This window comes from Corvus moneduloides, chromosome 15, assembly GCF_009650955.1.
Source record: "Corvus moneduloides isolate bCorMon1 chromosome 15, bCorMon1.pri, whole genome shotgun sequence".
NCBI lineage: Eukaryota > Metazoa > Chordata > Aves > Passeriformes > Corvidae > Corvus > Corvus moneduloides.
Genome location: NC_045490.1, coordinates 6,236,126 through 6,263,173, shown reverse-complemented (window position 1 = coordinate 6,263,173; position 27,048 = coordinate 6,236,126). Strand labels below are relative to the sequence as shown.

Genomic DNA, 27,048 nt, shown 5'->3' with positions numbered 1-27,048 from the left:
CACTGCAAATAATGTGTTTCCAGCTTGACCAGTGGAGTCTGGCCTTGACAGGGTGACAGTAATGGGAGCAGCTTGCTTAGGCTTCCTTGCTATCTGTGCTGAAAGATGTGAGAACATTCATTTCTATTACTGCCATTCTGAATCTTTTCTGGTTCCAGATACCAGCTTGGACATTTGTCTTTCCTGCCATGTGCTTGAGACAGGCAGTGAAGAACTGTAATAATAATAATAATAATAATAATAATAATAATAATAATAATAATAAAAGGTTTAGCAGGACAGGCATGGGAGGACAATGTCAAAATGAGACTTTTCAAGCACATCAATCTCTTATTTCAGACACATCCCTCACCTTTCTGAGCTGCCAGGTACCCCCAGCACTGTGAGCAGCTGTGGCTGTTCTGGCTGAGCAAGGTTGGGTTTGGCCCTGTACCTTCACTTGACTGGTGCTGAGGGGACCAGCTGCGCCACCTCAGAAGGCAACCTTTTCCTTTTCCTGGTTGTTGTGATTGTCTCCTCTTTTGTAAAACTGCTTAACTGCCAATTAAACCCTGCTTTAAGTTAAGCAGTGCCAGTCCAAGGCTGGCTGATCCTCTAATAACCCACAGCAGAGAGGGCTGTGGCAGTTTCTGCTGTGGAAGTCTGACCTTAGGCCAGGCTTGTCAGGTTATTGGTGCCAGGCTTGTTGAAAGGTTTGTGAACTTTCCAGTAAACCTAGTTCTGAACAATTCCAGGCTGTGTTGGCCAGGTAAAACATTGGCTTCACAGGCTGCAATTTCTGCCTCTTTCCTTCCTGCACAGTGTGCTCTGAACCAAATAAACCCTTACAATTTTCACAGGGATTTCAAAGGTTGCTGGTGCTGGGGCCCTTCAGGGCTGGTGTGAGGTAAAAAAATGGATCCAGTTTGGCATGATCTTCTTTTGAACAGGGATATTTTGCCTGGCTCTAATAACAATGACTGTGAGGCAGTGGGGCAAGATCTGTCAAGAAATGTCACCCAGTGGTGCCTGGTCCTGTGACCAGGCTATGAGAAACACTTTCCTTGTCCTCCCCACACCTTCCCATTGCATTTAATGCTCTTATTCAAAAGCACTCCCTGCAAACACACTCAAATATACGCCACTACTGTCTTTGCAGTGCCCTTTAAAAATCCCCTTTATTGCAAATCTTGTTCAGTACAAAGCTGCTGGAGGCCTGTGAATTTGCCTCTCCTGAGACAAGAGTATTACCAAAGTGAGAATCCAATATTTTTCGGAGGGCTGCGATCATCTCTGCTGCTATAGGCCCCACAGCGAAAGAGCCTGCTCTGTGATCACAAACAATGCAAACAAGAACAGCCTGCAGTCACATTACTTAATGCCAGCAATTTTTGCTACTTCTATAAATCTGTCTTCTACCAGCAGCTAAACGATGCTGATGTTGACAACATTATTTACTCCTTGATGTTTGAAGAGTTGCTCTTTCTCTAGCCACTGGTGCAAGCATTTTGAGAATGGCGTCCTAACTTGGAGAGAAGCAGAAAAGGAAATGGTGCCTCTCCAAGTAACACAGCTGTGGCTTTTTGCAAAGGCGTGAAGACCCTTCAGAAGAAGGACACAGCTCAATTCCCACCCCAAGTACTGCAATTTGTTTGTGGGAACTGCTGGAAGAGCTGGAAGAGCTTCTAAACTCGTCACCAAATGCACTGAACAAGGTGGTGTTGACTAAAACTGGTCCTAATCCTGATACTAGTGGATTTTCTGTTCACCCTCCTCCACTAGAAGTGCCCATCATTCCTGACTGCTCCTTTTACACCTTTGCCACCAAGCTGTCCCTCTGATTTGCTAGATCTGGTTTGCAGTTTTCGATTTGTCTAAAGAACATCAGGTATGCTGGGATATTGCTATATGCAGAGCAGTTATGGGAAAACACCTTATAGTGAAAACAAAAGAGAGTTTGTGGTCTCCGAAGATTCCTCATTATTTTTCCTCCAATGTGGAGAAAAGTAGCAAGGCAGCAGCTGGGCTCTGCAGAAACACAAAAGCAAAAAGCAACAACCAGGAGGAAGTTGCAGCGCAGTGACTTTGAGACTCACCATCTTCTCAGGGATGTTTTGTGGCTCAGATGGCTCCACTCCACCCAGAAAACAGGAAGGCAACAAAACCTATAATGCAGAGAGTCTGGGAATCACATATTTTAAGGCTAGAAGGTGATTGTGAATCATTTCATCTCAACTCTTTCATCTTGCCAGCTCACAGAGTGCAGACTTGCACTCCATTACATTGGCACAAGACCCATAACCTTTGTGTGATCATCCTACCTTGCTTTAAAGACTTTGAGTGAAAGACACCTCCACAAAGCTGTAGACAAACAATTTTAGTGGGTAATTGCTCTTGTAAAAAGCAGATCTAATGTTTTTTGTATGTACTCCTTTACCTTTCTTTCTGTCTTTGAATATATTTCTAGCCTTGGGCAGTGACCTCCCCTTCAAGTTATTGTTTGACTCTTTTTGTAAGTTTTTTTCTTCATTTCAAATATGTGCATTAGTCCTGATATAGAATACATTAATTAAAAGATTTTAGAACAAAGTTAGTGTTTTCTACGTAAAAAAAACACTTGCTGTAGCTATTTCTTTCTAACAAGTTCTTCCTTCTCTTAATTTAAATAAGCCCATGTGTACAGAGCCAGGGCTGTTGTACTCTTTCCCAGTATTTCCTAAGGAAAACTGCTGGCCACAAAACACTTCACTAAGCTGGTTTGACTTGACCCATATGGCCATTCTTTCAGTGATAAGAGTATAAATTTATAGTTTCTCCTTTCCCTGGGAATTTTCTCTCAGTTAAGAAAAAAATCTATCTTTCCCTAGAGCCAGAGATGCTCTGAAGACATGTAGGAACAATGAAATTCTCATCCTCAGCTGTTTGGATGCATTTTCAGGCTGCATGAATCTTTCTGAATGGTCTCCCACCCATCACATTTTTGTCAAATTTAATGCAAAACTTCTAATTTTTCTATTCATACAACACCTTTTTTGCTACTGTTTATCACAATTTCATCATGCGATCTAAAGTCTCATATAAATGCTGCAGGAATCTGCTGAACTTGTGATTTTATTGTCTGCATTGCTTTCTTCCTTTTTGCAGCAAGTTGAGTGAAAATTCTCTCATGTTCCTCATCACAGCTACACTGCTTTTGGTGTGTGCCACTGCCAAGAACAAAGCTGTAGCACTTAATAACAGAATTTTGTCATAGTCCTTATCTCTGGAAGCTACTCCAGCTTATCATTTTAATAGCAAATGGAGTGTTTTACAGAGTTGCCTGATAAAAGATCCCATAAGCATCTCTTTAGGGTTCTATTCTTCTCTTTTCCTCTCTCTTCAGCCAGAGCTTTCAGGGACTCTGACTTCCCCCACATCTTTTTAAGGCCAAGGTCAAGCCGAGTGAAAGCTGCTGTGGGACACCTCAGGTGTCAGACGTATGACAGAGCTTTGAGACAAAGCAATAAAGCAGAGTACAAAGGGTCTAGAATGAACTAACAATGTCACGGTGATGAAGAAACAAAAGATGATGGGCTCTGGTGAAAAAAATCCACTGCCAGTGTGCATTGCAGTTCAGGCTCCAGCCAGCTGGAATGGAGAAGAGAATGAAGGTTGTTTCTGTCTAATTTTACTACCCTTATTTCTGTTTCATAGAATGAAACAATCAGCTGTGATTTGTGTATGTTCTTCACCCAGGCAGGTTTCAAAAACCAAGGAAAACCTCATTTAAGTGGATGCATAGAGAAACAGCCCAGCAGCTACCAGTAAACAAATGACCAATTCACATTTAGAGTGCCCACCCATCCTGTGTTGTGGAGGATGTCCTTTAGCTGCTATGTCATGTCCCTTACACAGTAATAAATGGTTAAATACATTTCTGATAAGGTGCAAAGTGTTGCTCCAATCTGTAACAGCAAAACAGCCATGTCAGGGGTTCCAAGGAGCATGAGACATCCTGAAGTGAAGCCTGGCAAATCAGTTTTGGGGTTGTGTTTGTGGGGGGAAATTACTGAGATTGCTTCTGAAACAGGGATGGTGGCTGTGCTGGTGAGCATTAACCTGCAGTGGGGGAGGTGAAATAAGAGATGATTGATGGGCTAAAGGGAAACACAATTTTGCATGAGAAAAGGTCTGCAGTGCATATGGGAATTTAGGGGCAGTGTAGTACCTGGCTTGGAAAATTGTGTTGTCTGTAGTTAAAAAGGTGTGGATTTTTTGAGCTGAGATTTGCTTTGGTTTAGAACTTTCCCTTATTTCAAATCCAAGGGGTTGGAATTCATGCTAAGTAGGGAAAGGATTGAGCCATGCAAACTTGGACAACATCAACCTCCATGATGACTTTGTGAAGCTCTCAGGCCACGGACAACCACAGCCTAAAGTTGCTGTCATTGACTTGCAGAGTTCAACTTGCTACAGGCCATGTCCTAGAAATGTGGGTCCAACCTTGTCCTGGGAACCTGAGCTTCCAAACATGGGCCACAGCTGAGTGTTACAAGTGTTTCCTACAGTCTGGTACAGAATGAAAAAGAGAGAAAGAACTTGTTGTCTTACAGTGTAAAAAATGCATTGAATATTAGTAATGAATGAATGGATGAAGGGTTTCCATCAATAAAATCTACTGAGATGAAAACATCAGCACTTATTTCTCAGGTTTTGTGAAGGGTGTGTGTTCAGATGAGTCTGAAATGCTTCTAATTAATGTTATCAAAAGTGTGACATTTAATTAACTCAGTAACACATTCAGTCTAATGATAACACATTTTGATTCACCACAGGCGGCACTGAGCTCTCCTGAGCAACTCCAAAGGTGGGGAGGACTGGGGCAAGGAGGAGAGCAGGAGTGCACAGAGATACACTTTTTGCTGCAGAAAGGCAGAGTGGCAAGAGAGCTGATTATGTTGTCAATCCCCATCTCACATCAGAGAGACATTCGTGAGTTCAGAATATCTGTTATCAGATATTTATAACAATAATCTATTTTCCCAGGCTTAATTATTGTAGAAGTCATTTGCCACTAGAAGGAATAACAACAGGGTGCATTAGTTTCGTATTCTCGAGTCAGATCAATGAAATCACCGTCAATGAAACGGTGCCTTTTTGACATTGAAACCTATTGCAAACATTTTCTAAAACTGAATCAGCAAATGAATTTTTTTTTTTTAAATTTGAAATTGAAATTTCTGCTGTGTCATTCAGCTGATCAATAAGGAGTTATCCAGAAGAAGTAATGCAAGTGGGAGGGAGAGAGAACCCCACCTCCGCTGCGCTGTTGCTCCTGGTTTTGCTAAGTGTGTAACTGATTAGCCAGGTAGCAGCATGAAATTTCTTTCTCCACAATATTTATGTAAATTTAAATGCTTTTCAGAGACATCTTACTTAGTTTAAATAAATAAATAAAATGAACTAAGATGAACGGGGACTATGCTTAAGCATCCTATAGATATTTGATCACATGGGATGCTTCTGTGTCTCAGAACTACAATGAAAATATGCCATTGGCCCTTTAACTTTTTTAGGACTGACTCTCCCACGCTCAATCTATGACATGAGTTCTTAAGTGCTCTCAGAAATAGCAACAATAATTTGTTCTGTGTGCAACCTGCCCAGCTGGATGAGGTAAAGAAGCTCACGAGTGAAAGAGAAGTTTTCTGAAGGTGTTTTTGATGACTCACTCTTCATTGCAGGAAAGCTACAGGCAGGAATGAAGCTGGGAAGATGGGACTGGAGAAATTATCCAAGAGACCCAAGGACAGAGCCGGGGGGGGATGCAGCTGAGCAAAGATCAGCACAAGGAGTATGGCAAGCCACAAGTTCACAGATATTGTGCCTATCAGGTGTGTTTGGTGGCAACTCATTAATCCATGCCCTTGGAGATTCAGGTCTGCAACTTTTCCCTGACTAAAACTCAGCCTCCGTGGGTTTCTGTTTGTACCAGTTAGGAGTGGCTTCAGATTTTAGGTGGGACATCAGGCTGTCAGTCAGGCCAGTGCTGTTCCCATCTCATAAATGGGTGCTGAGGGTTTGAGGGTGAACAGGCTGAGGAGGACAAGGCTGGGTCCCTCCACAGGAGCTGACCCTGGCAGCTGTTCCAAGCCATGGGCTGCATCATGGGAGGTGGACGGTGACTTATTACTCCTTCAAGGAATTTTATGTGCATAGTAACAGGCAGAGGAGGACCGCAGTGTCCCTGCAGCAGGACCATCATGGCAATTACTGCCAGGGTTACACTTCCACGGCAGAAGTATGCATGTTAAAAAGGGGGCTGTGCATGGGGACGGGACCCACGGACATTCTGGCATGTGAGAAATGAGTTGAAGGACCGCAAACAATGGAGCCAAGGTCCCTTCCCGAAGATGTATGAGGGGGTGTTGGATGCCTGGAATCTCATTGTTGTGGGGGTTTTGTTCTTCCTTCTTTTTCCTTCTTTCCTTGCATGCAAGCGGGAAAGGGGCGGGGAAGGAGGGCGGGAGTCGCTCCACTGCCGTGCTGGGTGCCAGGCTCGCTACTGCAGTACCGTACTCAATATTCTGATCACCTTGCAAGTCAAGGAGCCTTGTGGAGCCTGCAGTGGTGTCAGAGTGAAAAACGAGCCACGCCATCACGCTTGGCCAGGCGGTGGCTGCCTGCCCGCAGCGAGTGCCAGCCTGCAGCGTCTTCCTTTGACAGAAACCCACTCTGAACGGGGTGGTGGGCTGGTGTCCGGCGTTTTGTTTTTGTTCGTGTTTATAACACTATTTCCCAGCACATTTAAATGAGAGGTTTCACTGCAGTGGTTCACAATGCCGGGGGCTTGAACTCCTTGTCTCTTAGGAGTCTTGGATGCCTCCCACGGTTTGGCAGTCATTTGTGAAGAGGTAGGAAGGAGTGGGCTTGGCTTAATGTGGTTTTGGATGTGTTTTCTTCTCCCTCTGTTGCTGTTTGACATGGAGTGAGCTGGAGGAGGCAGTTCCCCGCAGTGAAAGGCAGAAGGAATGCACCAGTGTTTGTGTACGTATCCATGTGTGGAGCGAGGAGCTGGCTTTTCCATAGGGAGGAATTGCAGTGGTGAGAGTTACCCAGACCCCTGGGTGCTGCTAACCCAAGCCATTGTCTTTTATTTTATTTTATTTATTGTTCATGGCAAAGGCATTGCCTAGGCAACCATGATGCTTCTCCACTCTTGACTGGCGCATTCTGCGTCATTGGGGTGGGACACAGAGCAGCCGAAGGAGCAGGACAAGTGCTGCTGCTTGGCTCAAGGCACTCAGAGACTGACAGTGCTGGTTAGAGGCAACTGCACATCAGGAAAATGCTGCTCAGGGTTTTTCCTGTGCTGCTCTGTCACTTCACTCAGAAGAAGCGTGCAGCACCTCCTTGTTATCCCAGGGCTGGTCCATCTACTCATGGCTCGGTTGGGTGCTTCGGTTGCAGTCTGCTGTTCCCCCTGGCATTTTGGTCATGACATCTAATCTCTGCAGTGCTCACACAAATAGTTCTTCGCTTGCAGCAGCCTCCAGCCTGCCAAGATGACTTTGTGCCACCGCCAGGGAGGGAGGCAGAGGGAGTGACTGGTTGCCTGTTAGGTTACACGTTCCAGTCCCAGCGCCTTTCCTATCAGCGCAGCTGCTAGAATGAAAATCATTCCTTCCCTCGTGGCTAGAGAACTGCCCAGTTATGAAGGCTTGTGATGGTAACTTCAGGGCTGACCCACAAATAAAATGATCCAATTGCTCATCCAGCCCTGGAGAACAAGGAAATAACACCCTCTGGGAGCTGTATCAACATCAGCATGACCACCCTGCATGGAGACTCTCCTTTATGTCTGTCCTCTGAGCTTAGGACAAGGTTCCCAGTGTGGAGGGAAGAAGCCCTCAATAAAATTAATTTCCATCATGACCAGAGCAGTGCAAGAGTTTCTATTTGCACAAGGCACAAACACAATTATATCCTGAATATGGAAGCCATCTACCAGCTTGTGGTGAGACCTGCTTTGATCTGCTCAGGAAATTCCAGGGTGGATGTCTGTCTGTCTGTTAATCCATCTATCATTTAGAGAGGGAAAGAAAGAAAGGAGAGAAAGAAGGAAAGAAGGAGAGGGAGAAAGAAATAAAGAAAGAGAAACTGCTTATTATTTCTTTAGCTGCAAGTCCCTGGAAATCATTCTGCATACTAGTTTATTACAAGTGGCTTAGGCTAATGGAACAGTGATGATGTGGAGTCATGAGGCCAGGAATATTTTATTAAAAATGTGTTGACATTATAGCTAACCATTCAAGCTTGCTATCCATTCCTGTCTTGGGATAGAACGAAAGGTGGTGTAAAAGTTTTGCTGCTCAGTGTACAGGTCACATACAAATCAGCATTCTGGCAAAAGAATACAAAATGTTCCACAATGTGGAATTGCTCTCATGAGGACATTCTGAATGACCCATTCAGATACATTTCTTCTTAGAACATCCCCTTGGGTCCAAGCATATAGTCAAAATGTTTTGAATTTTTAAAGCTCTTGCACAGTTTTGGGGTTTCTTCCTGTGAATTTTTTATCTTGCTCTTTTTTTTTTTTTTTTTTTTTTTGCACGTTCACCATTTTTCTACCATCCTGTGGTGGTATCAGCTCAGAAAATCTTCCTGCAGGGTTGTTTCTAAATCAGTGTTTCACAGTTTTCTTGTTCTCCAAACTGCTGTGCTACCAAGAAATTCATGCCTCTTTCAATTAAGTATTTATGGAAAGGGGATGATAAGACACTATCTAACAGAGAGTGGTTAGAAGTGACAACTTTTTAGTTTTGAGTGAGAAGAATGAAGGAGAATCTTATGCTGATAACAGAATTTTTTTGGAGGTGATGGTGAAACCTGTTCAGAAATACTTGGTTTGGTCTCTCTGAAATATTTGATTTCACCCAAAATATAAAGCTACATTTTATTTTAGGTCTTTAAGTGCAATTTTAATTTTTATTGATGCTCCCATACTCTGGCTCCAAAATAAAATCAAGTATATTTATATAATGTTGAATTGAAATGTACCACAAATTTCTAAACAATACTTTTTGGGGCAATAAATACTGAATTAAAATATTACAACAGTGGAGAAATAAATGACCTTTTTTTCCATTCACTGAAAATCATTCCCTGAGTCTGCCAGGAACCATCATAAATTATGCACTTCCCTCTTCAGGGGAGCTAGTTTTAGGCATAGGTTTTGCAGCAGTTGTGTGGTTTTGCCCCATCTGCTCCCAGGGATGGAGAGTTTGTATCGTGATTTCCATGGCTGGCTGAAATGTTTCTGTACCCAGGGAGGTTGGAGCAAGGCAGGAGCCAGAGCCAGCCCTGATCCGGAGCATCGCTGGTGCTGGGCACACAGCACTCAAAGTGATCTTGTCACAACAGGCTGCTCAAAATTTGTCCTGATGAGAATTTCCTGGAACTGACAGGAATCCCTCGAGGGGGAAAGAAGGATGACTGGAAGAGTGCCAGGGAGGTGCTGCTTTCTCAGGTGGATGGAAGCATGTCCTCCACGTGTGGCTACTGACACTGGTGATTCTTCTGACCCTAATTATAGCCCTGATGCTGGGCTTAAGGCCAAAGGAACACCCTCAGCTATTAGAAAGTGTGATCCCCCTCTTCCCACCCATGTTTCTACATGAGAAGAGAGTAGGGGATTCTTCCTGATCCAGGAAGATGTATATTTAAATGATGTCCCATTCCTGATTGAGCACTGGCCAGCACCAAGTAAAAAATGGTATTCCCTTCTAGATTTAATTTTCTTCTGTTTTTTTTTAATCTCACCCCACAGCAAATGAGTGAAGTGAACTGCACAGACAGGTCCAAATTAGTAACTGGCTGGAAGCGTGCCCAGGGGCAGCAAGCACCCGAGGGGATGGGGAGGTGGTGTTAGGCATGGACGTGGAGCCCAGCTCCCAAGGTGAAGCTGCCCTTCCGAGTGCAGGCAGGCTGTATGTGAGATCAACACCTCCTCCTTGTTGGGAGTCTTATGCTTCAGTGTACTAGTTTGAAAGCAAACCAGTGGGAGGCACCAAGTCAGAATAACAATTTAATGGAGAAATTAAAAAAAAGGAAAAAAAAACCTAAAAGAAAACACTGGTTCAAACTGATAGAGTCAAGATACAACCTGAGTCCCTGTTAGGCAGGGTGGTGGTAGCAGTCTGGTAGAATGGTGGCTGCAGTCCTCTGAAGTAGTGATCCTGTAGAAAAAGGGTCTGCTCTTCCTCCAAAAGTCCAGCGGGGGCTGTGTAGCTCCTGTCCTCTGGCAATCCAGTGGAAGGGTTGTCTCTGGTGTTCAGAGTCTCATATTATATCCACGATGGGATGCTTGGTTCCTCCCTCTGGGTGGAGCATCTCACAATGGGGTAATGAGTCATGAGGCCAAGTGTTGATTAGGCTCATTAACAGAAGATAGTCTGGAGGGAGTTATCTCTGAGTCAGGCGGCAGGACAATGATGGGCCATTAACAGAAAGATAGTCTGGGGGGAGGAGGCAAGGAAACACTGCCCCACCTGATTCCAACAGCTCATGAGGATGGTAATAGAATACACTGCAACCCAGGACATTCAGCCTTGCTCTGGCCCTGCTTTTGACCCGTTTGCTTCACTGGGTTGTAGGGCTGATGGGAGGGAAGCAAAGCTAATGAGCAATGTAATTGTCAGATATTTTGTGAAGAAGGCTACTCCACCACCTCAAATATATCCAGTTTCCTCTGTACCTGTAGCTCTCCGGACACTTGATCATTTAATTATTCCTCTCTGGCAGGTGCAGGGCCCCCCTCTAGTGACAAATGATTTACTGACTCATGTGACTTGTATTCAGTATGTAAGTTCAGACTGTAGCCTCAGCTCCATCCCCTGGGCTCTGCTCCAGCGATGCAAGAAGGAGAGGGAGCTGATCTAAAGAGTTAAAGAGGGTTCTTCTTGCATAACGAACAGAAAACTGGAAGGGAACATCCAGGCCAGTCTGCAATCCAATAAACCTGAGTGTCAGAATCCCAAAAAACTGGTTGTGAGCAGCACAAACCACAACAGCCTGGTAGCTGCTCTGGTCAGTATGCCCAGGATGATGACCAGAGGTATGGGGAGGGTGTAAAGATGACCCAAGTATCACTCTAGAACATCTTTCCCATTCAAGTTGCCTTAAAAAATATTGAGTTTTGTTCTATGAGGAATTTCACGTCCAGTTGCCTTCCTGACTCTTCAGAAGCAGGGAAGTTGGTAGCTCTGGTGCAATTGTGGTAATGGGGAAATCTATAGACTCGTAAAGTGAAGTGTTCCATTTACCTCTGGACCATCCCATGGAAGGACATGGATCATTCCATCAGGAAGGTGGCTCCAGAGGGCTTTTGGGAAGGCTATCTATGTGCCCTCTTGACAAAAACTAGCAGAGAAGCACTTGAGAAACCATCTACACGGAAAAATACAGCGCCAGCATTTGGTCATGTTGCTTTTAGGAGGTGACAGTGAGATGTGGGCAGGGTTCCTGCTACTGCATTGTGAAACCTCACCTGAGCTGTGCTGTTGCTTTATTCTGCATTTCTCTTGGGCTACCAGGCAAAACACCAGGCTGCTGTCAGGCTCCATGGGCTGGCGTGATCCATCTCCAGCATGTCCATGCTGCTGCTGCTGCTGCAGGGAACTGCACTCCCCTAAAACCTCCACGGCTGCTGCCATGACCGACAGCAGCAGTGCACCGTGGCTGGGAGCTGAGCAGCCTTCTGGGACAGACACTGCCCTGCTTTGGGTGATTCATGCCTGAATAATGTCCTTTCACTTCCAGAGAGAGGTGGTGTGACAGGCGCGCGCTCCATGCGTTCCGACAGGGAACCTCTACATCAGCCGTGCCAGGGAATTTGAGCAGATCTGGGGCTCCAGTTCCCTTCCAAATGTGACAGGGCTGTGTAAATAAATAATCCCAATCTACATAATTATCTCTTTTTCAGGAAGTCATCACATAAATCAGGCTGATATCAAGGGATGCTGCATGTGGAATTCATGCATCCAAAGCCGGGCTCTCCTCGGCCTCGCTGCCTGGGCGCTTTGAGAAGGGTGAGATTTTGTGCGCTCTTGAACATCACAGATTTTCTTCTGAGGAAGATCAAATGCTTGTATCATTTTCACCAGAAAAATGCTATCCACGGCAGACTTCCAGTGGTGATTGAAAGTGTGAATTCTCATGCAAACAGATTCCTTTGCGTACAGTCATCTGGGAACTGGGCCTTTGATTTTCATTTATTATTCTCCCTGGCAGCATGTTCAGTCAGTATGCAGATTTCCTCCTTCATTCAATTTTCAGTGGGCAAGAAGACTACAATTAGTCATATTATCATCAATGTGAATGAAAGGGAAACACTGAACTGGATCTTTACGAGCCTGCATTTGCAGCGAGATGATGCAGATTCATTACACATGAGTAAGGTATTAAAAAATAGCTTCAGGCTGACTGCACTTGGCTCCTTACTTTCTCCCTCCTTTGTGGACCTTCTTGTCTTTTGCTGCTATTCCAGACCTTCTCACCAGGTCAGCCTAGACAGGAGAATGGCTGGATGGGACAGACTTGTACCTTGCAGAACTGATGAGGACAAATAACACAGAAAGCTGGCTGGAGAAGCAGCCAGAGGGTTGCTGAGGAGAGACCACTGCAAGCCAGGCCTAAGTGTGTTTCCAAAGATGCCTCCCACCTGAGCCTTGCTGATCTGGGACCTACGTGCCAAAGCACACAGCTCAGAAGCTGGTTGTGCTGCAAGACAGGAGATAAGCACAACAGGCAAGGGGATAAAGATACACATTTTACAAGCAGGATTTTTAGGGATGGAGTAAGGAACTATGTTTTCTTTTCTCATGAACTCATTTCACAGGGTTTGGATTGAATTAGCTGTGTTGAAAGGAGGATTCAGATTTGTGGAATTTGCCTCCGTGCTCCCTTGCATGCTATCAGAGCTAATTTAGGTGTTGTGTGTACTTGCATTGCTCTGAAGGTGTTGAGATCTCTAGGGCACACATTCACATGCTGGAACTGATTCTGATGCCTCATTTGGTTAGAAAAAAATTGTAATTTCCCTGATTTATAAGAAGAATGGGGATTTGGGAGTTGACCGGAGTGTTGTGCCATGCTTATATTTCCATGCTGTTAATAAATCAGAGAGAAAAAGAAATTAAAGACAGATATTTTCTGCTTCCCTCATGCTGAAACGTTATTAATTTACCAGATAAATTCATTTGGGATAACCTTGTAATTTCCTCAACTTCATATGGTGACATTTCCATGGCTTAGCAAGTCCTCTGGCAGCAGCGTGCTCTGACTCCACATATTGGTGAGGATCCTCAAGGTGCAGATTAGCTGAGTCTCTCCAGCCCTGCACGAGGCCACAGGGATACGGCACAACTTCACAGAAATCAGAGCAAAGAAATGTTATTTTTCCACAAGCAACCACACATGGGAGTCAAGCATTTTGCGTGGCTTCTCTGAAGGCTAACAAGGAATATCTGAGGGCTGCACGCTCAGTAACCCCAGTGCAACCCAGCTGTTCCCAGCACATCCCTGCCTTCCTGGTTTTGTGAAACATGTGGGATGCCCATGCCTTTGGGACTGAGCCACTGGGGTGAAATGGGCAGAGCAGACACACACACGGAACATGACTGCAGGACTCTTGTTCTGTTAGGAAACCAGGCAAAATGAGGCTTCACTTCCAGCAGGAAACTGCTGCTTTGACTTCTAGCTGTCCTTGTTTTATGGACCCCTTTCTCCTCACCAGGATCTTCTCCCAAGCTCCCTTTTTTTTGTTTTTCCTCTTCTCTTTCTACATTTTGGTTCCTATTTCAGTTTCCTGGTGTGATGTTTATTGCAGTAATGAATGCAGGGAGTCACGTGGCTGGTGGCAGGTACTGACCCTCCTGTCATCACACTGCTGCTGTCCCCCCAGCCTGACAAACCCAGCTGCTCTGCTGGCAGTCTGTGAGCCTGACACTGATGGTTTGCCTCAGTTTGGCATTGTGGTGTGCTCTCCCTACTCTAATTTGGGTGGTTTTGCAACCATCCCTGATGAATTCTGTAAAATTTGGACTGCTAACTCATTAAAGTATAGCTTTTAATCAGTAGGTTCTTCATCCCTCCCTTTTGCCTTAGCTGCTAATACTGTAAGCTATTTAAACAGTGGAATTGCAGAGCTATTGTCTGAAACTCTAGGTGTTCCAATTAATTAATGTGAATAGAAATTATACTAACCAATCTCACCCTGGTGCTAGGGCATTTGACTGTATCAGGAGACCACTCATTGTATATTTCCTATTTTAATTTCATATTTGGATATGTAAGAGGCCCTGGAGTGAGTCTCTGAAGATGAGTCCTGGAGAAGCCTGCACATCTGGATGATTGCTATGTTTAACCTGTTCTTCTGGCCATGGAGGAATCGAATCTCTGCTCCTCAGCTGGTGTGAGGAACCTGTTTTCATCTCTTATGCTTACCCAGTGCTTCCCAAATTCGATCTCTTGCACCTTCTGTTACTCTGACGAGGGTGAATATTCCCAAGCATAAGATCTGTGGACATTCAGCTGAAAGTAAATAAGATGTGGGGTGCTTTTTCCACCAGAATCCTTTGACCGGGCCATGCCAAATCTCACGATGAAGTGTGAACGATCCCTCCCTTTCACTGCTGACTTTGTCCGAGATAGACCATGTCATCAGCACTGATCCATAGCATTTGCATTGTCTCAGCTGCACTTGTGGATGGGGGATGTTTAGCTGGGAGAAGGTATTTCCTCTCACAGTACTGTGTGAACACTGGCCAGCAATCAGACGTCTTGTGCAGATAAGGGCTAATTCCTTCTATTTTCAGAGACCAGAGACACAAAGGGAACAGCAGACAGAATTTGCTAAGCCAGTGTCTGAGGGAAACAACCTTCCCATCCTCTGGCAATGAACAATTTAGGCCTGTAGTCATGCACATGTAAATCTTTTAATCTCACACCCCTCACACTCCCCAGCACACTCCCCATCCTGGGCCTGCCTGCTCCCTCCTCCCCTTCTTTCTTCCACATCTCCATCTTCAGCCTCTTCCCTCCTGCCAATCAGCTGTCCCTAAGTCCATGGGAGTTGTTGCAGCAGGGTTCTGTGTGCCAGGAAAGATTATTCTTGACTGGTTGCCAGGTCTCCTGCTCTTGCTCTGGCACGCAGATAAAATGTTAATAGGGCCGAATGTATTTGACACTAAGGGTGAAACAGGCATGGAGCTTCTTGCCATCCATCTAGCAGCTGCACTGGCTGGGTCCTTCCAGTTCAGTTTTGCTTGCTAAAGAGGACCTGATGGGGGACTTTCAGGTTTGACCGAAGCCAGGGATTACATCTTCCTTGTGGCAGGAAGCTTAAGCAATGTCACCTGCTTGCTGATGGGTACGCACAGAGGAAATTATTTTGTAAGGACAAGCCTGGAATTCTTTTTGCTGGACCTGCTGATATGGATGTGGGAAGATCTGAAGTAGGTTAAAATGTGTTCTGTGTTCAACTCTGATGATTTTTGCAAGTGTTGAGGCTTCCCAGCAAGGCTGAGTGTTGGCTGAGGTCGGCCCAAGTACAGGACAGAAGTCGGGATCCACCATTCCTCACAGCACAGTTTGGGGCAGGAAGAAGCTGCTGCTCAGGTTCAGCCAGCCAAGTCTCTCCAGGTCTTGCCAAAGAAGAAGGTCAGAACTTTTCCTATATTTGATGTGGCCAGCAAAGCAGAAGGAGAATGTTCTTAATTAAGCCCTGGTGAGAGTGTCTCTGCATCTTGACTGATAGGATTGCATTGCTTTCATTGTTTTCTCTTAAGGTGAATTCCAGCCTGAAACACATCTGGCTGAAGATTGTTTCCTTTTAAAGTTCCTAATGGAGAACTTCCTCTGTAAATTCTAAAAGTAGGTTATATTTTGGCTTTGGCAACTCCCTTTGCTAAGTCAGGAATGGTCTCATTCCAACCACAGAAGCAGATAGAAATCTGAGGAGAGGGCAGACAAAGAAGGTGCTGCCTCTTGAGCAAGGAAGGTTGGGGGATCTGAACTGACCTGATTATCCACCTTTCACAGCTTCTGGTAAAAGCCTGATAATCTATCTTCACAGTGGAAAAATAGTGTCATCATCCCTGATGGATTATTCCCTTCCACTGGTGTAAAGTGGGGAGGGATGAAACCTCTGAGGTGTGGGACTGGTTGTTGCTGGACAGAGGTTTGCTACGGCCTGTACACACCTGGAGCATGTCCTACAGGCATGGTAATTCCAGGTGACCAAAGCTTTGGTCCGGTGCAGAAATACAAGCCCAGTAACTGTGTTTTTCTGCAGAGTAGCAAATAATTTTGTTCCTCAGATGCACATGCCGGACCACTTTTCATTGATAATTATGATGCACTCGAGGGAAGGAGTCTTTTAATGGGGAAATGCATTTTTTTTCAGACAGCATGCAGTTTCTCTCTTCCTTCCCTCCCCCTCAACAGTATGCAATAAACTCATCATAAGATTTATTAATGAACTGTCATGGTGATTTCCTTGAGTATCTTATTTAGCTGGAAATTACTCTAGGGACCATACCCTGTATATGCTGAAATCAGTGGAAAATTCGCACCTACTTCAAAAAACTGTAGGTAAGACCCGTGAGTAATTAGGGAAAAACAAGAGCTCAGATGGTACCATGGGCTGGGGGACAAGCAGTGTTCTAGCAGGGAGTGAGGAGAAGCTTGGATACAGCTTATTAATAACATCATGATCTCCAGAGGGTCTCCTGCCCTGTGTCCAGTGCAATCACAAAGCAAAAACTCAGAAGAGTCTTGGCCTAGAGCAGGCAGATACTGGTGATGATTGTGGCCTGGCTTACAATAACTCGAGTGAGTAGGGATCTTCCCTGGGAATACTGTAATTGAAGTATTTCTCATTTGGTTCAGCAAGAAAGAGACAATATTTAACATGTTAACCTATTAACATCCGCTTAAGCATTGCTAAGGGACAGTGCCAGAACTCTGAGCTCTTAAAATGCTGCCCAGGTTGCTTCTGAGCTTTCAGGATTGATCTGAAAAGGTTGGCAGAAGTGAATCTCTAACACTTGCTGCCATTAAAAAGTGTCATTCTGGGATGCAGGGAGAATAGGAATGATGTATATGGTCAGGAATGAGCTTCAGGAGGTGACAGGAAAGGCAAGCAGCAGCTGCAGGTGGCAGTAGTCTTTGTTTTAGAAAATCCTCTCCTCCCTTCTCCCCTCTGACTGATTTAGCACGTTTGAAGGAATTACTCACAGAGCAAGTGCGAGCAGTGTGGTTTGGTTGCTGGATCCCAGGAGGATGATGAGCTGTGCCTTTGCAAGTGTGAGCATTTTGAGCCTGGTGCTCCTGTGCTCAGGGACTGCACAGGGCTGCTGTGGTGTCTGGGGACACAGCTGTACACCTCGGTGTGCTGATGCCATTGGCCACCCTGGGGAGCGTGTGGGGCTCAGCCTCGTGGCACAAGCTCTCCTGGTTCTGGAGCAGTGGAGCTGCAGTCAGGGCTTCACTGCTTCTCTAGGAGAGCTGCAGTGTGAGTCTGTGCTGGGTTGTCACTCTTAGTGCTGCCACACACTGAGCACCTGTCCCCTGCTCCTCTAGAGCCACCACATCACCTTTTTTATGTCTTCAAAGCCTCCTGACTCCTCACCATGCATTTTGCCCTGGTGACTTTTGGCTCCTTTTAACATTAAATGAGTGTCTTGCTTTCAGAGGTCTTTGAGTGTTGATAGTTGAGGAAGATCAGCAGCCCACCAGTACTCTGGGAGGAAGAGCACGTTCCCTCTCTCACATTCCCACTCCTTGGGAGATCTCTGGATCTGTTTTTGGTATAAAGTGTTTGGGAACGGTGTTTATAGGGAAGCCAATTCCCCCTAGAATGGACACGGGACTGTTGCTACTTTATCACTGAGAGTACCCAGGTGTAATTACTTTGAAGTGTAATCACTGAGCAATCAAGAGGCAATATAATTGGTACCTGGATGCAGAATATGTAATTACTGTGTTGTGTAGTGACAGGGTATTTGCCAAGCATATCTTCTGTAGTTACCAAGTAATTTAAGAGAATTTGCATGCTATTTCTTGTCTGAGAGACAGAAAAATATCACCCAGCTGAGATCTCTGCAGAGGACTATAAACTTTCTGCCAGCAGGATTTGTAAGCTTTTCCAAGCAAACAGTGTTGGAAGAATTTGCTTTCTGCCTTTCCTTTTCTTTCCAATACAAAGGTTCTCTGCCTGCACAATGCTACCAAAGAAAAGTTTCCTTTTATTTCCTGCCATGTGGAACATGTGCGTCAGCCAGGAGATTCATTGGGAAGAGAGATAAAGGAAGAGAGAAAAATTCATTTAATGAGAGGGATAAAAAACCACCCCAAACAGCAGGCTTTGAGATGTCAGAGCAAACTGCCCCATCCCCATCAAAGCCTGAGCTCTGAACATCTCACTGGGGCTTAAAATGTGGGACCTGAGGCAGGAGAAGTGAAGGATGCAGCTCCAACCTGTGTGTCACCAAGTGCAGAGGTGGAAACTGAGCATGCCTTTTGTCCGGAGTGCCGTGAGCTCAAAGGACAGCTTCAGCAGGATTTCTGCTGTACCGCAGTGGGGAACAACAAAATTTATGGCTGTACCTATGCTAATGACCTGCAGAGGCAAAGCAGCCATTTGTTTCACGTAGCCCCTGTTAAAGCACAACAGCATCTTTCCCTTTCCTCTCGGTGGGAGAGTGATTGGTGTTTACAAACTGTCTTTTTCTTTCTGCTTTTGGAAATACCCTGCTCTGGTACATCATGGAAAGCAGCCTGTTAGAGCTGTGTCCTCATTGACTCGGGATTGGGGGGGCAGGATCAGACAATATACATCACTGAGGTAGCTCTTTTCATCACTGCACTTGGCCTTAATTACATATATTGCCCTCTCTAGAGAAATCTCCGACACTTTGGGCTTCCATAAAGCAATAGTTTATCTTCTTTTTTGTTAAATAGTAGCTACTCGTTAGGGCAATACAACATGCTGCTTTTCCTTCACCTTCTAATGAGGTTGTGCTCCTGCACATCCTGCGTATAAATAAACCAAGGTTTTGGTATTTTAGCTGTTGAGTTTTTGGCTTTACCTAGGAAAAAAAAACCCACCACCACCGAAACCCAAAAAACAAACCAAAACAAAACAACCTAAACCACCCCCCCCCAAAAAAAAAACCCAGAAAGCAGATATATTAGATATATTCTCTTCTGGTATCTTTTGTTGCTGTTTTGCAGCATTTGATTTTGGAGGAGTTGCTGTTTTGTTACTGATACCTTGCAGCCAATGCTAAAAAGGTGAACCACAGCCACCACATTTTCTGCAAAATGAACTTGTCTAATCCTTTGCATTCAAACCAGCCCTCACCTCTCTATTGATAAATATAGCTTATGCTCCAGTCCCAGGGAATGCAAATACTGTTTGCAGAAATAGTGCTATCCTGGCTACTTCTCATTATCGTGTTTTTATTGCCAGGGATCCTGGAGCTTTTTAGTAGCTACAGAATCAATAATGCTGTGACATTCATACATTTCTCAATGCTACTGTGCATGGTGCAGCATCAAAGTGCTGGTTCTCAGGGGCTCTACCTGATAGTGATACTTGTGTACTCATATAATCCTTTTTATCTATAGTTTACAGATCTTAATTAAGATTTACAACGCTATTGTGAAGTGGATCTTCATGTCTGGGCAGACCAGCACGGCCAGATGCTGGAGAGGAGTATTTCAGAAAAGCTCAGGCTTTTTGTCAAAAGCACTCAGCTCTCACGGCAAGGAACTCCTTGGCAGCCAGGCTGCTTTGCAGGGAAATCTGCCTTTCTCTGAAGCCAGTACTGGAGAGAGGGACTGCCACCCTGGAGTCCTGACACCCACCTTTGGTGATAATTCCCTGCTCCACTTGTTCCATTTTTTTGCAACGTTTTCTAAAAATATTTGATTTTTGAGAATCTGTTGCAACCAAGCCTTTAGCTTCCCTCCCCCTCTCAAATCTGTGGAGGTTTTTCTTCCAGACTTCAAAAATAACTAACTCAATAGTTATTTACTAAACAGCAAAAATAACTAAATAAATACAATCAGTTTGATTCACTCTAGCTTCTGGAAGCCCTATTCTGGAGACAAGGAGGCTTCCAATTTCCTACATGAGTCATGATGTTCTTGGATTCAACCTATCAAACTATATCAGCAAATCATATTATATAATGTAATATAACAAGACACAACTGCCTGTGTTTAACCTAGAAAAGATTAAAAAACATGTCCTACCACGGTCATTGGGCTGTCCTGGCAAAATTGTCATTCTCTTTTCTGCCCAGCTGCTGCCCCTGCTGTCCTCCCCAACCTGCTGTGCTGGAAGAAAAGTGCCATTTTTAGGAACAAAGATCTGAGCAAGTCTGGTAACAGAGAAGCAAGTCCTGCTTGTGCCACTTCCCTGGTTTGGAGGCTGAGTGCTCTAAGGTCGTGTCCAGGGTTTTGTCTTTTATAATGATGAGGAACCAACATCTCCTGGTTGAGAACAGATGCACTCACAGTGATATGGGAGTAGGGGGAGGGAGACTTTTGAACTGCTAGTGCTGCCTTGTTCTCAGTTTACATGTAAAGTAGAAGGAAAAGGGATGTGTAGATGTGATGAAGAGTCATTGTCCTTTTATTCTTCACCTGCACAGAATGAGGGAATTTGGAGTTTTTTAGCTCTGTTTCTGGGTCTTGCACTTGCCTGGTGTAAGGCACAACCCAGAATTAGTCTGGAGAATCTCTGGGAGGGGTTGAACTGGGGATAGGAGCATATTGCTGTTGTTTCTCCTTACCTTGGCCTCTGGGGATGCAGGAGAGGCTCCAAGTCAATATTACAGCCCTGGTATCTGCACCCTTCTACTCAAAACCCCTTAATTGGAATCATCCATTCACCTGGGCAATATTTACTGACTGGTGGCCAAGAGGAGCTTTCCACAGTGTTTCTGAGAGAGGAAAGCTGTGACCAGGGTGCAGCTCCCTGCAGTTTCCTTGTGCTGGCACAAGCCTGGCTGCAAGGGCTTCGTGTTTTTAACTAAAGTCTGAGGATATGGGAATGGAAGGAGAAACAGGCTTCAGTCTTTCAGCTTTCGCATTTCCCCTGGGGATTTCCCCCTTTTCTCTTCCAGAAAGATTTCCCCCTTTTCTCTCCCAGCGAGCAACAGCTCAGGAACAAATTTATTTTAGCACCTGTCCATCCTTTTGTCTCAGGTGTTGGCCTTGGCAGTGAAAAGCATCACGTTTGTTTGAGGGGCAGGCATTAGGCAGGAAGAACAGGAGCCAAGCAAGGCTTGTTTCAAGGGTGATTAGGAAAATTGTGCCTTAGGAATCACAGTCCAAGGGACAAATCACACCGAGCAGCAGGGGCATTAGTGCAATACACGATCAGGCAGGGCTGGAGAGGAAGCAGTGAAAGAGCCTGTCCAGGCTTCTGTTAAGCGTTACAATGATGCACCTCTCTGCAAAGCCATTATGGAGAAATGTCTCAGGAGAGAAGATTTTAATATATTTCAGCATGAGGTAAATGATCCCATGCTGAGAGGAGCTGGCACCCTCTCTGTGCCAGCCTCCACCACGAGCAGCCAGTCCCCAGGCAAAGCCATGGCTAGTCCTTATGAAATGCAGCATAGACTCCGGCATTAATATTGCTTTGCTACCAGTTACGCTTAAAAAAAAGAAAAAAAGGGGGAAAAAAAAGGGGCAAAACTACCAAACAAGCTCTGAGAACAACAGCAGCAGCAGCAAAATCCTCAAGCTGTGCTGGAACAGAAAGTAATTAAGAAATATTTCATATCTCCAAGCGGCCCTGAAATTTTTATTCCTGTGCATGAAGCTCGGTAGGCTCCTCACGGGCGGCGGCTGCTGCTGCTGCGTTTCAGTGCAATAAATCCTGTTGCCTTTGGAGCCTGACAGCCAGCCCAGGATGTGATCAGAAAACCAACAGGCACTCTCTGTAGGTTTATTCCTTGCCTGCATCAAGTCTGCTTATACCAACCAAGCCACTGCTCCAGGTGCAAACCAGTGGGCAAAACCCTGACCTGTCTTTGGGACATAAAGATGAGGAAGGGGGGAGGTGGTGTCAAGAGAAGGGATGTAGAAAGTGGGAATTCAGACAAATAAGCTCCCATTTGCAATACTTCCAGCCCAAGCCCAAGAGTCTCACCCAGCCTGAGTCCAGCCCTAGAAGTATTTATGGCCCTGTGAAGGCTGACAGATCCAGAGTTGAACTTATCTGGAATAAATAATGGTGTGCTTTAATCTCTCTTCCAATGAGCTGTGTCAGTGCATCCCAGACCGTGCAGCCTGAAGGACATAGCTCAGGGCTGTGCCTGGCATGGGGCTGCAGGACCTGGGGCTTGGTGTTGGTGTCCCTGGGTGGCCCTGCCAGCTGTCACCCCGCCTGGGTAAGCTTATCTGAGACCAAATGTCCTGCACAGTTGGCAGCTCCTCTGGGAGGGAGGCAGGGGAATGGACAGTCTGTTTTTCTTTCTCCTATTCTTAATCATAAAAGAAAGTGTTTCTAAAGCTGTAACCCATATTACTGGGTTCTGTTCTAAAACCATTAACTGCAGGAGAACCTCTAGTTATACCTTTGGATTCAAACTGTTGTCTACAGGCTCAATTCTTGCATGTCTGAATCCTAGGGAATCCTCTTCCTCACCCTCCTTCCCAACAATCTGAGTCTCCACAAAATTCAGAGAACCTTGTGCATCCAGAAGGCTTGTGCTACAACCATCCTACAGAAACCCAACAGAGCAAGTCTCTCCAGCAAAGAGCTGGAGCAGTAACAGTTATTAGCAGCTAAGCCCTTACATGTCACACACCAGGGCAGCGACAAGACCTCTCTGGGGATGTGACTGTCTCTGTCTGAACCAGGTGGCTCCTCCAAGCCCTTGCTCATGAGTCAGTTTGTAGTTTGTGAGTTCCATTTTCTTCCTTTTCCTCACGTTTGCCATCAGGTGAAGCAGGATGGATAGGATGTGGGGGAGTGACTCCACCCACTTTTTTGTGTTTCAAATTGGTTTTGAGTATGAGAAAATAAAAACAGTATTATTTTTAATCAAATGCTTCATTCTGACTGCAGCTTTTTACTCCATATTTTTGCAGCTTTTGCAGCCTGGTATAACTAAAATTTTGAAAAGGAAAAGTCATTTTAAGGTGAAAGCCCTTTTTTATTTAGAGCCAAATGGGACTTCACTAATTATTTATTTTCATTAAGGACTTCAGCCAAAACTGAAAGTTTTTCTTTAGGCACTTTCTTGGGTGTTAAAGGCTCATCTTTTTTTCTAAAAATATGGAACTGGAATGGTGCTTGGGTACCTTCACTCTGTGGATGATTTTGTTCCTCTTCAAGTGTCCACAGCATAAAAGAAGCACATTGTTGGACCTTGAAAGTTTTCTCGTGAGGTTTTCGCTTGAGGAATGCAGAGGAAAGGCAAAGCCCCCAAAGCTCGTGGGAGGTGCTGGTTGAAGGCTGCTTCTCCTGGGTGTGCTGAAAGCTCAGCCCTTCCCTCTGTCCAGCTGCAATGTCCAAACTGTGGCAGCTGCCAGGGACTGGCATGGTCGCAGCTCCCTGGGGACTGCAGGCAGCTACCCTGCTGACAGCTGTCCCCCTTCTATCCCTCAGAACACTGATTCAGGGAAACAAATTAAGTCCATCTCTTTCCTGCTATTTCTAGTCCTTTCTTCTGTATTTTCCCTTCCTTCTTTTTCTCTTTTTCTTTCCCCTTCTCCTTCCATGCATGAACTAATTGACGTCTGATCTATTCAGAGGTTCGGCCCTAAAAAGTAACCTTCACTTAACTGCTCACATAACTTGCCTGTCACTTTTGATAACAGTCAGGGCATCATTTTTGCAAGTGTTCAACAGTAAAATTACTGCTTTGCTCTTGTCAAGCAAATGAGCCCTGAGGCCTGTGTGAAAACCATTAATGATGATGCCACGGCGGGACTGGTGCACTGGGCAGCCTGCAGAAGCACCGCTTCTCAATTCACTGTGCCCCTGCTGAGCAGTTTAGGTTTAATTAACCTGCATTAATGCCTGCTGGGACAGCATTTTCCATGCCTCCTTTTTCAGGGGGTCAAGTGGAGCCGGAGACAGCTGCTGGTGTCTCAGGTGCCCTGCGTACGTGGCTGGGATCCTGGAAATGCTTATGGCTGTGGTGTGGAAATAAACTCGGCTAATTACTCTCATAAAACTGGTGGCTGTAGCCTTGGGCTTTGCCAGACTTGCTGAGCTGCTGGAGAGAATTACTGACAGAACATAAACCTGCTACAGCGCATGGTGCTGGGGCACAAGGCTGTGCTGTGAGGTGTTTGTAGGGACAGAGGGCTGCAGAGATTCTGCAGGATTCTGCAGAGATCTTGTGGGTGTTTCCATCCTCCAGAAATTGTTTTCCAACTGTATCTATGTGGTCAAGTAATGAAACGTGCTTTCTAATGGGAAAGGACTCTGAGATTGGGCTTTGTGTTGCTGAGTCTGCGCCCAGCTGTTTTCGGGAGGGTGAGCATCTACCACAACAGTTGTAATTATAGTTACAAGGCTGCCATTTTACTGATTAGTAACAGGCAGAGGCAGGGGTCTGATCCACACCTGACACCGGAGTTCAAGAGGGTTTTGAGATCTTGAAGACAACAGGCAACATAAATCCTATTTCTTTAGAAAACTAAGCTTCAATGGGGCTCTACTGGTTTCAGTACCATTCCTCTTCTGCAGAAAAACATGCAAAGCTTAACTTTATTCTTGTTTCTTTACCATTTATGTGTCCTAGAAGGAATACAAGTCCAAGAATCAGAAACTTGGACAGATCTCCCTGCTTATGAAGTTCAGATGAGACATAGGCTTTGTCATCAACAGTGCTTGCTTGTGTCTTCGTGTGGCTTGATGTGTGAATGAAAGGAATTATGAGTGAAGTGGTCATTAGCAGGTATTTACATAGGTTAATTGCATGGGGTAAGGAAAGATCAATTTGATTTTCAGTGGGGCTACTGATGGAGACATCTTCCTGACAGAGCTTCATGACCCCTTTCCTTGGAATTGAATTATAGTTTTCCGGTCTCAGCAGGCTGTAGGTAAGGATTTAACAAGCTTCTAGGTCATGTCAAACCTTGCTTTTGTAGTTCTGGGTATTTGGTTTTGATGTGCCATGTCTTCTGGGTGCATTTATTGAGTTTACCCTGGTAGTCCAGTGAGGAGATTTCTAAGAGGGGAAATTGCCCTCATTCGCACATATAATGAACTTTAGAATCGTAGAATGCTTGGGTTTTAAATGGACCTTAAAGGTCATCTCATTCCAATGCCCCTGCCCATGGAAGGGACACCTTCCACTATCCCAGGGTGCTCCAAGCCCCATCCAACCTGGCCTTGAACTCCAGGGATGGGGCAGCCACAACTTCTGTAGGCAACCTGTGCCAGGACCTCAGTGCCATTCTGAGTCCATGGTGAGTGACTGTGGCAAACTTTGATCAACAAAGATGAACAACAGATGGGTTTAGGGCATCTGAATACTTCCAGTCTATTTAATGGGCATTATCTCATTATTGCTACCAAAGGCCCATGGTCACTGTGTTGCCTGGGCTAAGTGTGAGCAGTTGTAGCTCATCCTGGTTTTCCTGGGCCAAGCACCACCCTACTCTTGGTAAAACCACTCCTGCCACTCGGGCAGGCTGGCTTAGAGCTGGTTCTGTCATGTCTCCATTAGTCTGCCATCTGCCACCTACACCAAACCTCCCCCTGGCCCCAGTCCAGGGCTCTTGCAGGCTTTGCAGATGCTCAAGCACCCCAGTGGCTGCAGGATGGGAGTTTAAATAAAACAGAGCATTGATGTGGAGATGAAATTAATTAATGTCCCTGCTATTAAATTACTGTCTCTAAGGGAAGACTTTTATTTTGCCTCTCAGATGACAGTGTTTCATTAGGGAAAAATACATGAGGTTTGAGAGCTCAAGCTTTGAAACAGTTTATCAGGTTTATTTATAAGTAAGAGTTGCCTCATTTTTCTTGTGACTTTAGGAGAATACAGAGTTTAGCCCTGTATTTTTTGAGTAGGGAATTGCTGAGAAAAACCTGTTCCTGTGAACCCTAAGTTGCAACAGAGTCCTACCCATTTTTTAAAGATCAGTCCCTGACATTCTACACAAATCAGCAGCTGAACACCTCAGTGGGGCAGCCATTCTCTTATCTATCATTTATTTCCAAAAATGTATGGGCAAAGCTGCACACATTGGCTGGGTGACCCTTCCCTGTGTTCTGGCCTTACCTTGCTTCATATGAGAAGTGAATTGCTTTGATTTTGTGAAGGTTTGTATGTTCCTTATTCAGGGCTATAATAAGTGCAGCAAGTAGATGAGAAGTAAGGCAGTAGTTAGGAAAAAACCACTGGAATATGACTTGGAAACCTAAGGGAGAGTTGCAGGCAGAGACAAATGGGTCCACAGTTTTTGCTGCGTACCTGCTGCCCACTGCCCTTCCTGCTGACATTGGCAAACTTCTGTAGCTTGGCATTGCTGAACTGAATCAAAGAACAGCCTTTTGTAGGAGTGGAAAGATCAGGGTAGAGGTGCTACAGTCAGGAAGTACAGCAGCTGCCCATATGACTCCTAACTGCAGCCAGAGCTCTCACTTTCTCACGGTCAGGAGCATTTAAATAAATAAATAGCCTCATAGTAGACATCTCTGCTTTTTTTGTACGAGTTAGATGAATAAATGTACCTGGAGAGTACGTATAATTTATTTAGAAATATAAGGATGTTGAATATCTGCAGAGAATGAAAAAATTTCCCAGTCCTTGGGGTTATTTGATCTGCTAATTATCCATACTTCAGAACCCATTATTCACACTTTCCTGCTTTCCTCCAAGAAATATATTTGGCAGACATCTCTATATATTTTTATAGCTTTCTGTGAGATCAGCAGGAACAAAAGAGAAGAAAAATTCGAGTTGTAAACCATTAATAAAATGCAAATGTGCAACAGTCTTCTTTGTTTGATGTTTGCCAGTAAGCAGATTGAAACAGAGA

At 44.9% G+C, this 27,048-nt stretch overlaps 1 long non-coding RNA gene across 2 annotated transcripts in view; it reads left to right on the top strand.

Moving 5' to 3' along the window:
- Positions 1 to 27,048, top strand: part of LOC116451566 — a 172,486-nt gene that overhangs the window by 70,470 nt on the left and 74,968 nt on the right. Inside the window, exon 3 of one of the 2 annotated variants that reach the window (XR_004243229.1) lies at positions 5,703 to 5,852. The exons of the other annotated variant lie outside the window; for it this stretch is intronic. This is a non-coding gene — a long non-coding RNA (uncharacterized LOC116451566). The remainder of the gene's footprint in view (positions 1 to 5,702; positions 5,853 to 27,048) is intronic. 2 annotated transcript variants of the gene reach the window in all.